The sequence below is a fragment of the Chiloscyllium punctatum genome, unplaced genomic scaffold (assembly GCF_047496795.1).
Source record: "Chiloscyllium punctatum isolate Juve2018m unplaced genomic scaffold, sChiPun1.3 scaffold_326, whole genome shotgun sequence".
Taxonomy (NCBI): domain Eukaryota; kingdom Metazoa; phylum Chordata; class Chondrichthyes; order Orectolobiformes; family Hemiscylliidae; genus Chiloscyllium; species Chiloscyllium punctatum.
Genome location: NW_027310060.1, coordinates 113,551 through 128,352, shown reverse-complemented (window position 1 = coordinate 128,352; position 14,802 = coordinate 113,551).

Genomic DNA, 14,802 nt, shown 5'->3' with positions numbered 1-14,802 from the left:
AATGTTCATTAGTAGAAATATTCAACAGTTGAGAAAGAGACTGTGAGCTTTGTGTTGGTCTGACAATATTTCAGTGTTTATATTAACAGCAACGTATGGGAGACAACCATTTACACTGATCATAACTCAATGGAGTCTTTTTGAGAAATTTTAGGACAAAACTGCGAGATGAATTAGCTGGAGCCTGTTGTTACAGCCATTCAATTTGAACATTGTGCACGGGGCAGGTCTTGAAAACATGATTTCCAATGCATTGTTGAGACTTGAGTGACAAATGGAGGCACTCAATGATGGAAGGACCACACACTGAATCTGGATGTAGTTGTGCATGTTTCCATGTTTATAATAAACAAATGCACATGCTCATTGTAGAGTTCAAACTACTATTTCTGGGAGTTTTGACAACTGAAACCATCTTGGATATTCAAGATTCAGTTTTATATTGGGGGAGTTGTCACACAGGTGGGATCTTTACAAGATTATGTAGTCCTTGATTTTTTTCAGAGAGTTTCTAAATGAGCAAATGTTCCAACATGTCTCAATTTTGAATGCTTCATTGGGGGTGTTTTGACTTTTTCTTACCTAACAGATAATGCCTCGGGAAGAAGGCTTTCGAGCCTTTAAAAAAAACTGGTGTAATCAAGGGGATGTGGCCAGTTCTCCAGCTGCACAGGTCATTTCAGTTCAGTAGAGTCACGTTCACTGTTGAAACTGGACGCTCTCCCCCTCCTTCAGTCCTCTTACTTCGTGAACTATAAGCTTTTTAATGTAATTTTTACACTTTGTACTCAGGGGTTTGTTTATTGGGATTGTTGCAAGTAATTTGGATCAGCATCCTTAATTCGAGGTAGCCTGACAGTTTTGGATAGGATGAATTATTCAGGTACAGTGTTTTCGGTTCGTTGTGTTTCATTCCTTATTTTTACAAATACATTCTGTTTGTTTAAAAGTAGACAGTCAGCCGAACTAATTCACGCTAGGTATATCCACTATACACTTACCTTCAACACATGGCAACATTACGGATTGGGCTCCGTGCTTAAGAATGTTTTGAGTGGTCGGGCCTGGTCCATAACAATGTACAATAACTTTGTCTATTAAAAGTCATGAATTAATGAGTAAGGGATGGAATGAATATGATTTTGGCTATGAGACAGAAAGGGCTGCGGCCAGTGGCTAAGGAGACCTGAGGGGAGTGCATTAATATCGCCCAGTCACTAGTATTAAGCCATCTCTGATTCTGACAAATGGAATTAAATGCAATGCAGAGCAAGATAACGGATGACCTTTGGTACATGGAATGCTAAACGACAATGTGAATGGAATAGGACAATTTAAATGTGAAGTACATAATTATATTTTATATATACACACAGGTTATATAGGCTGTTAAGATTGTTTATATAGGGAAGGGATGTACAGAAATAGAAACACAGACTATAAAATGTGTTGGGTTACATGAGTTGCAGCAGAGTAAGAGTGAAGACACAGCTCATACTGAGCTGGTACAGTGAGGATGGGCTGCATGACAACCATCTTTGTTGTAATTATTTAGTGAAACGTATTTAAAATGTTCAGAGACAGAGGAGAAAAGTCTAGTCATAAAACACACAGACAATATCATAATTAATAAACTATTCCTACTTATTCATCAAGTGTAGCTGTCTCTAAAAGGCCTTTAAAATCAAAATCACATTGGTGAGATCCGCGCAGTTATTTTCAGAACTTAAAGAAAGAACAGACTCCAGTGTAATACTTGTATCTCTGACACAAGTGATAGGAACAGGAATGGAGCATATTGTCCAAATATAACAAACATCCAGACCAATCAAGAAAAAGCAAAATATTAGAGATAGTGGAAATCTGAAATACAAATGCAAAATAATGGAGAAATGCAACAGATGACACCGGATCTGGGCAGAGAAACAGAGTTAACAAATCAAGTCTTATATGAACCTATCTTGAACAAGTTATGTTGGATTTTAAAAAAAGTTAATTCCATTTTTCTTCACTCCGATACTGCCTGAACTGTGGGGTTTCTCTCCAGCACTTTCAATTGGTGCAATGGCAGGAAACAGAGTAATGGTGGGTGGTTGCTTTTCGAACTGAAGGCTTGTGCCCAGCAGTGTTCCACAGAGGTTGGTTCGGAGTTTTCTTTGTTTGTCATTTATCTAAATGATTTGCGTGAGAATATCGAAGGCATGGTTCGTAAGTTTGTGGATGACACCAAAACTGGTAGCACAGTGGACAGTGAAGAATGCCTTATAAGAATACAAAACAATCTTGATGCAATAGGTCAATAGACTGACAGATAGCAGATAGAGTTAAAGCTGGATGAATGTGAGGTGCAGGCAATAGTGTGTGTTTGTTGCTGTCGAGGGAACCAGGAATGGGATGAGTTATTCACCATCTTCAGGGTTCAAATCATCGATATCCTTCATGATCTTTGACAGGCCTAACCATCTCTATGGTTACTTTCTTGCTGTTAATGTAGTTGCACAATATCTTTGGATTATCCTTAACCTTATCTGCCCATGCTATCTCATATCGACTTTTTGTTTTTCTGATTTCTCTCGAAATAATGCCCCACACACTTAATATTGACTAAGAGATAAAATTGAATACAGTTGTCTATATCTAATGTAAGGTTTTCTTTGATTCTTGAATAAAAGCTCAATAACTGTAGCTGTCCATTGTTCCTTAATCTTCCCTTCACTTTAACAGGAACATAATGCCTCTCAACTCCCGTCGTCACACTGTTGAACGCCTCCCACTTGTCAGACACTGTTTTACCTGCTGACAGCCTACTCCACTTAAACATGTTAAGTCCTTGTCCCATGCCATTAAAATTTATGGTACTCCAATTAAAAAAAAACATTAATGAAAGGCTTTTTCTTTTCCATAACTATTATGAAACTAATACAATTATGATTGCAATGCCCAAAATATTCACTCACGTTTACTTCAGTCACTTGTCCTGCCTATTGCACAAAAGAAGGCCTAGTTTTTCTCTTTCTCTGTTAGAATCATCCGGATATTGACGAAGAAAATTTTCGTGAACATATTTGACAAATTCTTCACCATCCAACCATTTAACGCTGTTGTAGTCCCAATCAATTTTAAGAAAATTCAAATCCTTCATTATTACAACCTTATTAAGCTTATATATATCCGAGTTCTCCCTACATGTTTGTTTCTCAATTTCTTTCTTACTGTTGGAGAGCATACGTTACAATACAAATAAGGTGCTCTTTCTTTTCTTATTTTTAATTTTGATCAATATATTTTCACTGGACGGTTTTTCACAACTGAGCATTTAGTGCAATCTGTTCAAAGTGAACTTTGTTTTCTAAGTTTTCACACTACCTGCATATTTTAATTGGATAGTTTTTCCAGAAATATCTTCCCCAGTTCAGGAAATAATTTATTCCTTAATCAAAAATGGCAGACCGCCCCTCCCTGACCTCCGTATATATTTTCCATCCTTTCTATGACACTTTACAGCTGGAACATTGAATTGCCTGTCTTGAACTTCTCTCAGGCGAAAGTGAGCACTGCAGATGCTGGAAGTTAGAGTCGAGAGTGTGGTGCTGGAATATCACAGCACGTCAGGCAGCATCCAAGGAGCAGGAAAATCGATGCTTCAAGCAAAAGCCCTTCATCAGTCCATTCCTGATCAAGGGCTTTTGTCCAAGACATTGATTGTCCTGCTCCTCACATGCTGCCTGACCTGCTGTGATTTCCCAGCACTCCATTTCCGAGTTGAACATCTCTCAAACAATTTTCTGTCATACATATGATGTCCTGATCCCATATTAAATAAACATGCCCTGAGTTCATTAGCCTCCCCTGTGAGACCACTCACTTTGAAATAAATGCAATTTTGTGCTTCAGAAGTACTATATACTTTTGACTCTCTCGTTTTTCTTTTCTAATTGATGTGCACTCCTCACATTCTTAAACTTCTCCATCCATCCTACCATTTATAATTCTACTTGGAATATCCCCCTTGTCAACTCTATCAACATAAAGTCTCCCTACATAGAAGGAGGAAATCTCTCTGCTAAGATATTGGCTGCGTTCCGGTTTAGATTAGACCAAATTCCTTTCTGAACAGGTCACTTCTATTCTAAAATAGATTCAAATTTCCCAAAAATCGAAACCCCTCAACAACACAGTAGCTCTTCAGCCATTGGTTTTTCTCCGTTAACCTTTTCTTCCTTCCCAGTTGGGTTTGGCATTGGGAGTAAATTGCTTTAAAGGTTTTATTATTAATACTTTACCTCACCTCTTAAGTTCACTCTGTACTGCTTTAATTTTTCCCTAAAAAATATCATTCCTGCCAATATCTACAATAATGTTTCTCGATTCAATCTCACCTTTAACAACGTGCTTGAAATGTTTCGAGACGTTCTTAATCCTCGCACAGGGAAATCAACAAACCCTCCTCAATTAACGGTCACTGCCACAGAATCTTCTATTAATGCCCTTGATAGAAAAGTCCACTGAAGCAATAATTCTACTAAATCTTCTCAAACGCTGCTGAACATAAGAATCATTCCAAGTGCCCAATAATTGATTGCTCTTCCATTTTCCTCAGAAAGACAATCCCTTTCAGCTGTTTGAAAAGCTGAAAAGCATTTTGATAGAGGAATAGCCACCGGAGAATTTTGAACTACTTTCTTATCTTTCCTGAGAGCCACACATCTATACAACGGATATGCTGGATAATATTTTTTTCTAAATCTACCAGTCATCCTCTCTGTGCCCAATATGTGACCTTAGTATTGTTATGCCTAAAAACAGAATTTTTTACGACACCTTCTGTTACTTTTCATTACCTATAGACAATAATGTTAAAATTGTAAAAATATTTACATATACGTATCAATCGTAGAAAAATTAAACAAAATCAACCATTTAGCTAATTAAATTAATAAAAATATTCCTCTTCAATAAAATCCGAGAAGAAACTAGTCTTCTCCAGAGCTTAAAATGTGTAGGAATCTCCGGAAGGAACGAATACCTCCTTATTTTAATTAATTAATTTTACAAAACAAAAAAACTTCTGCAGTATAATAAAAGAAACCTTTTAAAACAAAAATAGACTTTCCGTTTTTTTTGTAAACCGCCCTTAAAAAACTATTTTAATAAAAAGTTCGTTTGAAAGAAAATCGTGAGTTTTTTTGCTGTTTTGTATGTTTTTGAATGTTAATCGAACAAAATAGAAACAATTATGTTAAATTAATAAACTATAATATCAACTGCAAAAAGACTATATTAAATATTTAATTGCCTGCAATCCCAGGAGCAGCTATAAATCCATGCTGCTCTAAGAACATAGTTTGAAAATGTTTTTACAATATAGAGAAAAGTGGGCATATGATTTAATAATTTGTTTCCAGATCAAGGTGGACTTGACGATATGATTCGATCTCCTGCTGTGAGTCTAAATATAGAATTTAGTTGAATCTTTATCCTCATCACTCCAACTCTTTCAAACAAAATTATGAATGTATCTCTATCGTAGAGACGGAAACTTCCTTCAACTCTGACTATTGCAGGGAACGATACAAAGAACATTATCCAGGTCCACGTGGAACACAAATGTTGCAGCGAAAGCCATCTAAACCTAATCCAATGCTAATTACGTGCAAGCTTAATTATTAAAACATACAGAGGAGCATAGTATAAAAGTGGAATCCAGTTCCATTTCCAAAATAAAATTTGTGGCTCCCTCGTGAAAAAGAACTGAACTGCGTCACGTTGTAAATTCACCAAAATCGGAAAAACAAGTGAATGGAATTCTCAATACTTTCCCTGTGAGCAACATCTGAAGAACAGGAGAAAATCAAGGCTTAGTTGTGAACTTCATAAACGATTATGAGAATGGGAGGGATGGAATTTGGAGAGAATGATAAATAATATTGTGGATGACAGAAAGATGACCTCGTGGTTCACAGTGAGGAGGAACGTGTGAGGTTACAGGATGGTATAAACCTGTTGTTCGGGTGAACAGATCAATCGCTCATGAAATTTAATATTGATACCTTTCAGAAGTAACAAGACAAGAGTGTACTCAAACTGAAGAGAGGCTGGATTTACTTGATTTTACTTTTAAGCAAAGAAGGCTGAGAGGTGGTCCTGATGGAAGTGTTTAACAACATGAGGGGTCTAGACAAGGAAAACAAAGAGTAGCTCTTCCACTTACTCGAAGGCTCAATAATAAGGAAATAATTCATTGAACTAAATTCATTGAAATAATGCACTGTTCTTACATTCAACTCGTCATTGTGCTCATACACAGACACATTTTCCTAACTATGATCCAAAGACCAATATTTGCCCGTTCCTTGACATGCGTAGACCTATATAAAGATTTAAAAGGGACTTACCTCGGGAGTCGGGCCTCCGTTTGCTGAGAGGTGTGAGGGAGGAGCAAACGACTTCTGGGAAGTCATATATTTGTGTGGTGCCTTACCAGAAACACTACCCGGGCAGTGTCTCCTCCTCCTCTGACCAAAAAAATCCTTCTGTGCGCCAGATTGGTAAGGTAGCGAGTTTTTTTGCTTCCTTTTTTTTTAACAGACTCTTTGGGAAGTTAGAATAATGGGAATGGAGGTGAGGGCAGTTGAATGTTCCTCCTGCAGAATGTGGGATGTAAGGGTCACCACTAGTGTCCCTGCTGACTACATCTGCGGGAAGTACACCCAACTCCAGCTCCTCGAAAACCGCGTTAGGGATCTGGAGCTGGAGAAGCATGAACTTTGGATCATTCGGGAAGCAGATGGAGTTATTGAGAGGAGTTACAGGGAGGTAGTCACTCCTCAGGTACAAGAAAAAGGCAAATGGGTTACAGTCAGGGGATGGAAAGGGAACCGGCAGGCAGCTCCGGGATCCCCTGTGGCAATTCCCCTCAACAATAAGCATCCCATTTTCGATACTGTTGGGAGGGACGACTTACCAGGGGAAAGCAGTAGGCACAAGGCTCTGGCACAAAGTCTGTCCCTGCTGCTCAGAAGGGAACGGGGAAGAGGAGCAGAGCAGTAGTCATTGGGGACTCCATAGTTAGGGGGACAGATAGGAGGTTCTCTGGGGACGAGAGAGACTCACGGTTGGTGTGCTGCCTCCTAGGTGCCAGGGTTCGTGATGTCTCTGATCGTGTATTTGGGATCCTGAAAGGGGAGGGGGGCAGCCCCACGTCATAGTCCACATAGGCACCAACGACATAGGTAGGAATTGAGGTGGTGATTTAAGACAGAAATTCAGGGAGATAGGATGGAAGCTTAGAGCGAGGACGAACAGAGTTGTTGTCTCTGGTTTGTTGCCCGTGCCACGTGCTAGTGAGGCAAGGAAAAGGGAGCGAGAGGAATTGAACACGTGGCTACAGGAATGATGCGGCAGGGAGGGTTTTGGATATTTGGATAACTGGGGCTCTTTCTAGTGTAGGTGAGACCTCTACAAACAGGATGGTCTTCATCTGAACCAGAGGGGTACCAATATCCTGGGAGGGGAAATCGCTAAGGCTATTCAGGTGGGCTTAAACTAATCCAGCAGGCGGATGGGAACCAAAGTTGTTGTTCAAGTATAGAAAAGGTTGAGAGTAGGGAGGTCCAAAATCAAGTTTCAGGGACACAAGATGGCACTGCCAAGCAAGAAGTTGAAATGTGTCTACTTCAACGCCAGGAGCACCCGGAATAAAGTGGGTGAACTTGCAGCATGGGTTGGTACCTGTGACTTCAATGTTGTGGCCATTTCGGAGACAAGGTAAGAGCTGGGACAGGAATGGTTATTGCAGTTTCCAGGATTTAATTGTTTCAGTAAGAACAGAGAAGATGGTAAAAGAGGGGGCAGTGTGGCACTGTTAGTCAAGGACAGTATTACAGTTGCAGAAAGGATGTTTCTGGAATCGTCAACTGAGGTAGAATGGGCTGAGGTTAGAAACAGGAAAGGAGATGTCATCCTGTTGGGAGTTTCTATAGGCCTCCACATAATTCCAGAGATGTAGGGGACAGGATAGTAAAGATGATTCTTGATAGGAATGAGAGAGACAGGGTAGTTGTCATGAGGCACTTCAACTTTCCAAATATTGACTAGGATCACAATAGTACGAGTAATGTAGATGGGTCCGTTTTTGTCCAGAGTGGGCACAAGGGCATCTTACCACTGCATGCAGACAGCCCAACAAGGGGTGAAGCCACATTAGATTTGGTACTAGGTAATGAGCCTGGCCAGGTGTTAGAAAAGGAAGTAAGTGAGCACTTTGGTGATAGCAATCACAATTCTGTTATGTTTACTTTAGTGATAGAAAGGGATAGGTGTATACCACTGGGTAAGAGTTACATCTGGGAGAAAGGCAATTACGATGCGATTAGGCAAGATTTAGGAAGCATAGGACGGGCAAGGAAACTGCTGGGGATGGGCACGTTAGAAAAGTGGAGCTTATTCAACAAAAGGCTCCTGAGTGTGCGAGATAAGTATGTACCTGTCAGGCAGGAAGGAAGATATAGTGCGTGGAAACCGTGGTTTACGAAGGAACTGAAATCTTTGGTCATGAGGAAGAAGAAGGCTTACGTTCAGATGAGATGTGAAGGCTCAGTTAGGGCCTTGAGGGTTACAAGGTAGCCAGAAAAGACCTAAAGAGAGAGAGCTGAGAAGAGCCAGGAGGAGACATGAGAAGTTGTTGGCGGATACGATCAGGATAAACCCTAAGGCTTTCTATAGGTATTTAAGAAATAAAAGAATGACGAGAGTAAGATTAGGGCCAATCAAGGATTGTAGTGGGAAGTTGTGTGAGGAGTCAGAGGAGATCGGGGAAGCACTAAATGATTATTTTTTGACAGTATTCACTCTAGAAAATGACAGTGTTTTCGAGGAGAATGCTGAGCTACAGGCTACTAGACTAGGTGGGATTGAGGTTCACAAGGAAGAGGCATTAGAAATCCTGCAGAGTGTGAAAATAGATAAGTACCCTGCGCTGGATGGGATTTATCCTAGGATCCTCTAGGAAGTCTGGGAGGAGATTGCCGAGCCTTTGGCATTGAACTTTAAATCATTATTGTCGACAGAAATAGTGCCAGAAGACAGGATTATAGCAAATGTGGTTCCCCTGTTCAAGAAGGAGAATAGAGACAACCCTGCTAATTTTAGAACAGTGAGCCTTACTTCAGTTGTTGGTAAAGTATTGGAAAAGGTTATAAGAGATTTGATTTATAATCATCGAGATAATCATCTAGAAAAGAATAATTTGATTATTAGCCAGCACGATTTTGTGAAGGGTAGGTCGTGCCTCACAAACCTTATTCAGTTTTTTGAGAAGGTGACCAGACAGTTAGATGAAAGCAAACTGGTTGATGTGGTGTATATGAAATTCAGCAAGGCGTTCAATAACGTTCCCCACAGTAGGCTATTGTACAAAATGCGAAGGAATGGGATTGTGGGAGATACAGCAGTTTGGATCAGTAATTGGCCTGCTGAAAGAAGACAGAGGGTGGTGGTTGATGGGAAATGTTCATCCTGGAGTCCAGTTACAAGTGGGGTACCGCAAGGGTCGGTGTTGGGTCCACTGCTGTTCGTCAGTTTTATAAACGACCTGGACGAGGGCGTAGAAGGGTGGGTTAGTAAATTTGCAGATGAAACGAAGGTCGGTGGAGTTGTGGATAGTGACGAAGGATGTTGTAGGTTACAGAGAGACATAAATAAGCTGCAGAGCTGGGCTGAGAGGTGGCAAATGGAGTTTAATGTGGACAAGTGTGAGGTGATTCACCTTGGTTCGAGTAAACATAATGCAATGTAAAGGACTAATGGTAAGATTCTTGGTTGTGTAGATGAGTAGAGAGATCTCGGTGTCCAGGTACACAGATCCTTGAAAGTTGCCACCCAGGTTGACAGGGTTGTTAAGAAGGCATACAGTGTTTTAGCTTTTATTAATAGAGCGATCGAGTTATGAAACTATGAGGCTATGCTGCAGCTTTACAAAACTCTGGTGCAGCTGCACTTGGAGTATTGTGTACAGTTCTGGTCACCACATTAAAAGAAAGCTGTGAAAGCTTTGGAAAGGGTGCAGAGGAGATTTACTAGGATATTGCCTAGTTAGGAGGGTATCGAGGAAAGGCTGAGGGACTTGAGGCTGTTTTCATTGGAGAGAAGAAGGTTCAGAGGTGACGTAATAGAGACATAAAGTAATCAGAGGGTTAGATAAGGTGGACAGAGAGATGCTTTTTCCAAGTATGATGATGGCGAGCACAAGGGGGTAAAGCTTTAAATTGAGGGGTGATAGATATAGGACAGTTGTAAGAGGTAGTTTCTTTACTCAAAGAGTAGTAAGGGTATGGAATGATTTGCCTCCAACGGTAGTAGATTCGTCAACTTTACATTTAAGTCATCATTGGACAAGCATTTGGACGCACATGGAATAGTGTAGGTTAGATGGGCTTCAGATTGGTATCCAAAGTTTGTGCAAAGATTTGTAGCTCGGGTGCTCGTTAGTGTGGTTCTGTTCGCTGAGCTGGGAATTTGTGTTGCAGACATTTCGTCCCCTGTCTAGGTGACATCCTCAGTGCTTGGGACCATCCTGGGAAACGCTTCTGTGATCTTTCCTCGGGCATTTATAGTGGTTTGAATCTGCCACTTCCGGTTGTCAGTTCCAGTCAGTAACAGCTGGAATTGACAACCGGAAGCAGCAGATTCAAACCACTATAAATGCCGGAGGAAAGATCAGGAAGCACTTCACAGGAGGCTCCCAAGCACTGAGGATGTCACCTAGACAGGGGACGAAACATCTGCAACACAAATTCTCAGTTCGGCGAACAGAACCACAGCAGGTCGGCGCAACATCGAGGGCCGAAGGGCCTGTACTGCGCTGTAATGTTCTATGTTCTATGACTTATATCCACTTCACATCTTCCTTTTCTAACCAATTCAATTTTTGTATTCTCCCACAATACATTCAACACATTTTTCATAAGATATAGATTATAGACACTTTCTAACAGAATTGATAACATAATACTTTTACTCAATATCTAACCTATAAATTTGCAACATTGCTGAACTGTTTTGTTGTCCCATCACCCAGTCCCCAGATGCAGTTGCAGCAAATAGTCATTAAATCTCAAAAGAATTGCCAAGTCTTTACTTCTGATCTAAGTGGCCATTTGTCCCTTTATTATGAAATGGGCATATTAATTACAGACTGTCTGTCTGACTGTAACATTTTCATGTGGATTACTCCAGGCAATTGAACATCAGGAGGTAAGAACAGGAATAGGCCATCTGGTTGCCAGGCCTGCTGTGGGAATCAACAAGGCCTGACTGTGGTCTTTTCTCCACATTAATGTCTTGTTCCGGACACACAAAGCAACCTGCATCTCCCTCAAACAAACCTCTCGACTCCTGCAACCCCAGCCACCAACGGTGAATAAAATCCAAAGAACTGTAGGTGGTGCAACACAAGAAAATAGAAATTATGAGTGGCAGTAGGAAATTCAACTGTGCAGTTATCCACATTAAACACTATCTGCCAGATATAGAAATCCGCCCCATTTTCTAACCCTACCATTATTCATCTGTAAACTCTTTAGCTCCTCATTACAACCTGTTTTACCACCTAGTTTAATACCATTTGGGAATGTAGTTGCTACCCTCTGTCTCTCCTTCCAGGCCAGTTGGACAGATTCTAAACAATTGAGGGCTGAGAACTGAACCCTGCAGCACCTCATTAGTTTCAGTTCGCCAGGGAAAGACCATTTATCCCGATGCTCTGCTTTCTGTTAGTCAGTCAATCCTCTATCGAATTCAATACTCTAACCTTAACCCCTCGGTTCTAACCGCCTAGATCAGTCCTTCATGCAGCACCTTGTCAAATGCCTTCTGAAGTTCAGATGAACAGCAGTTGTTGCATCCCCATTATCCACCTTGCTGGTTGCATTCTCAAAGAACTCCAGCAGGTTTGTCAAGCACAACCTGCCCATCATGGAACTGTTCTGGTGAATTGAGCTTTGTTTTCCAAGTGTTCAGTTATTTCATACTTGACGGTTACTGAAGAAACTTCCCCACTACAGAGGTTAAACTCACTGGTCTGCAGTTTGTGAATTTTTGTCTATCTCCTGTTTTGGTAACGAGTACTACATTATTAATTTTCCAACACATCGGTACCGTTCCAGAATTCAAGGATTTTTTGAATATCCTAACTAACACATCCACTATCTGTGCTTTATATCCTTTAATGTGATATACTGCAGGCTGAGGGTCTGACCTGTCTATAATCCTATCAATGTATTTAATATCTTCTTCCTCGTCATCGTAGTACTTCCATCATGATCCTTTGCAGTTGCTTTAAATTTTGGGATGAAATTATCTTGCACTGTGAAAACAGAAAGTGTTGGTTTTACCTCTGCCATTTCTGAGTTTCCCATTATTACCTCGCCATTTTCATCCTCTCAGAGGCCAACATTTACTTTCAGCATTTTTAAACTTTTTGTCTACTCAGAGAAGTGTTCTTTATCATTTTTTATGTTTTCTCTGCATTTTCCTTCATAGCCATTTTGATTATGTTTTTAGTAGCTGTTTGCTGACAATTAAAGTGTTTTTCTTTAATTCCTTAAAGGATGAGGGTGTCGCTGGTTAGACAGCAGTCATTGTCCGTCTCTAATTGCCCAGAGGGCAGTTAAGCGTCAACCCAATATGTCTGGGTTTGAAGTCACATATCGGTCAGACCAGGTAAGGGTGGTGTTTTCCGGTCCTAAACGATATTCATGAAACATATGGGTGTTTCCACCCATGACCAATGGATTCATTGCCACCAATAGATTCTTAATTCCAGGTTCATATTGGATTTAAATTCCACCATCTGCCGTGGCGGCATTTGAAGCCATGTCCCCAAAACATTATCTGGATTAGCAGTCAGTGATAATACCACCAGAAAAGAACCGTCATGTTATTATTGACTTCCTTGTTAAGACACGGATCGCTTTTCACCTTTTTACAATTCCTCTTCCACTCAGGATTACACTTTATTTGAGGGAGTTGGACTATCTTGCTAAGTAGATGCCACTGTTCTTCAAATGTCTTGCACTTTAATCTTTTTGACATGTCCACTCAGGCCAAGCCCTTCCTCAGACCAGTAAAATTATCATTGTCCAACACTTAACCTCTCCTATTTGACTCTGTCTTTGCTGTTACAGTCTGAATGTGCAATTCCAACATGTTGTGGTCACTCTTTCTAAGATGATCCTGTACTACAATATGATTTTTCACTCCTTCCTCATTACATTATACCAAAGCCAGTTCTCTGTTTGGTTCCATGACATGTTAATCAAATAAATAATCCATGATATATTCGACGAATCGTTCTTTGAGACTCCCCTTGCCAAATTGATTAATCCAAGCAAATTGCATGCTTACATTCCCATAATCACTCATGTGCTCTTGTCTCAAGCCATCGTTATTTCCTGGTTCATGCTATTCCCTACTTTGAAAGTAATTTGTGGTTGGGAGGGGGGTAGTTTGTGGGCTGGAAATGCTTCGACCAACAGGTTTCTTTCAATGCGTTTTATTTCAAACCAGACTGATTCATCAGATTTGTCCCACGTGCTAATATCATTTCTTAATACAACCTTGACATAATCCTTAACGAATACAGGCACTCCACCTGCTGTTCCTTCTTGTCTGAATACTGAGCAGCCTTGGACATTTAACACCCTAGTCCTGACCTTCACGTAATCACATTTCAGTCATGCCCACCATGCCATACCTATTTATACCTGTTCGCGCTATCAGCTCATTCATTTTATTCCAAATACTGCACACATTTAGTTCAAAAACATTTTAATATAAATTCTATCGATTTGTCTTTCTCTTTTAATATTTGTGTGTACAGGCGCTCCATCCTTATTTATTGACCCCTGATAATAGTGAGTCTATTATTTACTCCAACTTGCAACTCACATTTTTAAAAAATTGTTGTGATTAGTTCCCTCCGCATGTTTATTTGACAAACCTTTACTTTCTGCTCATTTTCTGACCTGCTGCTTTGTATCCCATCCTCCTCTAAATCTGCATGATCACACCTCCCTTTCGGGATGTTGGGACCCCTCCAGTTAAAGTGAACACTTTCCTTTCTGTCGTTCCCACGTGCACTGAACGCAATCGGAGTCATCCAAAAATCAGAAACCCTCCTCCCAAACTCGCTCTTTGCCACATATTCAACTCGACTATCTTCCTCTTCCTTGACTCACTTCCAGTTGCCCGGGAGTAATCCCAAGAATATAATCCTGGAGATCCTGCTTTTCAACTCACTCCTAACTCCCCGAACTTCCTTTGCAGGACCTTTCGCTCTTCTTACCTATGTCATTGGTATCAATGTGAACCACGACCGCTGGCTGTTTACCCTCCCACTTCAATATGCCCTGAGCATGCTCGGAGACAATCTTGATCCTGTCACCGACCACCCTTCTTATGAAAAAATCATTGAATCATAGAATCCCTACTTTGTGAAAACAGGCCATTTCAAACAGCACGTCCACGCTGACCCTTTGGAAAGTATATTGGCCGGAAAGCTGGACAATCTGTCAGAGCTTAGAGAGACAGGAACAGCAATAGAGCCTGGAGACACTAACACAGATAGGGAGTATTGCAGACACTGGAGGAGATTCCTGCTTTAGGGATGGTTGTAGGGGAGTGTAACGTTTACACAGATAGGGGTATAAGAGCTGGAGAAGGTTATGGAGATGATTAGATTGGTGGGGGGACCGAAGGAGCCTACATTGACAGGGCTGGTGATAGCGACAGGAGAACGTTAAA